This window comes from Arachis ipaensis, chromosome B03 (assembly GCF_000816755.2).
Source record: "Arachis ipaensis cultivar K30076 chromosome B03, Araip1.1, whole genome shotgun sequence".
In the NCBI taxonomy this organism is placed as follows: Eukaryota; Viridiplantae; Streptophyta; class Magnoliopsida; order Fabales; family Fabaceae; genus Arachis; species Arachis ipaensis.
Genome location: NC_029787.2, coordinates 27,606,542 through 27,609,366, shown reverse-complemented (window position 1 = coordinate 27,609,366; position 2,825 = coordinate 27,606,542).

Here is a 2,825-nt window from a genome sequence, read left to right as displayed (position 1 = left end):
AAATATTTAATGTTAATTATTTAAATTAATTCAATATCTATAAATACATATTTCATTCTCATTATATATATATATATATCAAGAATACTCTTTTGAGTTATAGTTCGGCCACGTGTCTCTGCAAGTTTTTGTGGTCGCTAGGAAGGTTATTCTCTGAACTCGGATTTGAGTGTGGAACTTGCAAGAAACATTCCGACGTTCAAGTTAGTAATCTTATCAATGATAAAAAAAACTAGTGTATCTTATTTTGTTGGTATTATTGTATCCGTCCCTGTGAGATTAGTTTCACACTGTTATATAGATGAGCCAGGTCAGTCCCTACAACGGCTTGCAGAGTAAGTGGTCAGCTTTCTCAAAAAGTTCATTATGCTTTTGAATATCTGTTTCAGTTGTGCGGGAATCTCGGCTTTTGTGGTTTGCCGAGGTTTCCTCATTATTTAGTCCGATATATGCTCGTACATTTATTCGAAAGCCGATGTTGTTGATATAGTCCACAACCCCTAAGCTTAGCCTGTGAAAAAAAAAAAAAATAGGTTAAACTTCTATATCCTCGACTTTAGAAGAATGTGTACAGAGAGGATATATTGTATGAGCCCCAAGTTCAACATGTTTTAGTTTTATTTTTTATTTATTTTTTTTTGTGGGCTTCCGTTGTGGGCCGTTGATGGGTCTATCATGTGTTTGGTCCCTTTTGTGTCTGCTTTGGTAAGGGAACCGTTCGAGTAGTTGGGGGGGGGTGAAAAATTGTTAGTGTCTTAGTAACTTCTATTTGTTTGTGAAAAACTATTTGTCTTCTCCAAGTTGTACTGTTTACTGAAAGGAGAATCATGAGTATGAAATGTTAGTAGTTTGCTTTTTGTTTGTACTTTCATCTTTGTTTGTTTTGTCAGATAATGGGAAAAAAGACAATGGTTGTAAGGGATGAAGGGGACCTCTACGGTTGGGATGACAGTGACGTAAAAAGTCGCGTGTCTATTTTCAGCACTGTTGAGTTAGTTTCTCAGTTGAATGAGGCTACGTGGATAAGGAACGGGGAACGTTTAGGAGTAAAGTTTTTGCCTTGTGAAGAGGGTGATAGGGTGTGTAAACGGAGGTCTGATTGGTCTTATTTCTATTTATACACCTGCATGTTAACGTAACTAAGTATGAGGTTCTCCTTCTCTGACTTTGAGTGTGGGGTTTTGGCTCAATTAAACTGTGCACCCACACAGTTACATCCCAACTCGTGGGCTTTCGTCCGAGCTTTTGACTGTCTGATGGAGTTCTTATAGTGTTATCCATCATTGGGGTTGTTCTTTTCTTTGTTCCAAGCAAAAGGTGTATGGAAAGGTGTTTGGATAAACTTGAGTAGTTATCCAGGTCAGACTATCTTTAGTTTGTACAAGTCCTGATTTAAGGACTTCAAAGAGATGTTTGTCAAGGTACAGATTGATGAGGAGTTTTATCCATTTTTCCTGGACTCATTAATGAATGAAAGGTTCCCTATTTTTTGGTCTTCTGAACCAAAGCAAATTTTAGATTGTGAGAATAGGGTGAGAAGTGAGGATTATATTTTAGATTTTCTGGTTTCTGTGGTGGCCTCGTCAGAATTGTTGTCTATATCTAGTTTGTTGAAGCTTGAAGGAGATAGGGATGCAATGGAAGAGTATTTAGGTAATCTAGGTTTGTACATTGTGTGTTTGAGCTTTGATAGTGTATATTGTGTTCCTAATATTCTTTGTTTGTAGTTTTTTCTCTTTCAAGCGAGAAAGCTCCTACCCTTACTATTGTAAATTTGAAGGCCTTTGTTTCTAAGGCTAAGAAAAAGGAAAAGGAACGGTCCTCCACTAACGTTCTGACAGACAGTGAATTAGGTGGTAGTCATTCTGGTATAAATCAGGAGGGGCCCTTTAAAAGGAAGAGGGGTGAGGCATCATCTCGAGCGGTTGATTTGACTAACTTGAAGGAGAGTGCTGGTGCTTTTACAGCTGAGAAAATTGAAGTTGCTCATCAGAGTCAGCTTGTCCTATATAGGTATAGAGAGGGTCCAAAAAATTCTTTATGGGCTGCAGGTTATCCCTTCATGGCTGTTGCCGATGAGTTTGCTTAAGGAGATTGTGATGTAAAGATTATCCATGATGCTGGTAAGACTAAAGTGGCCCGGTATCTTTAGGTTAGTTTGTGTGTGTTAAGTTGATTTTTGGCTATTTCTATAGAACTGGGTCTGAGTTTGGTGCTAGTTTAGAGAGTGACAATATTACTGCTATCAAAAAGCTGAAGAAATTTTTGCAAGAAAAGGATGAAAAAATGAATAAGATGAGGACCGAGGTCAAGAATTTGAAGGAGAAAGTGAAGAATTCGGAGAGTGAAACAAGAAAGACAAAAGATGAACTAGAAAATAGTGTTTCTGAGAATGACAAGCTGAAGGCTAGGGTTATGGAATTGGAGGAGGAGGTGTTGGGTTCTTTCGCCCTTGGATTTGAACAAGCTGTCGCATAGGTCGGAGTGATTGCTCCTGATGTTAATGCAAGCAGATTAGACGTTACAAAAATTGTTAGTAACGGTCAATTGCTGGATGATGATGCGTTGGCTGATAATCAAGATGAAAGTGCTTCTGTTGAAAAGGAGGGCTGATTGGATTTCTGTTTGTGTTTGTTGTTATTTGAAATTAAATAGTGTTATAGATTGTACTTATGTTGATTGTGTTAACTTGTTTCATGAAACTAGTTTTTGGATTTTGAATTGTAATTGATGGGTTAGTCTGTGCGAGGACTTTTGTTTTGTTTTGTGAATTTGATGCTAAGAAAAGTAGATAATGTGTGTTTGTATTATTGATAGAAGAAGAG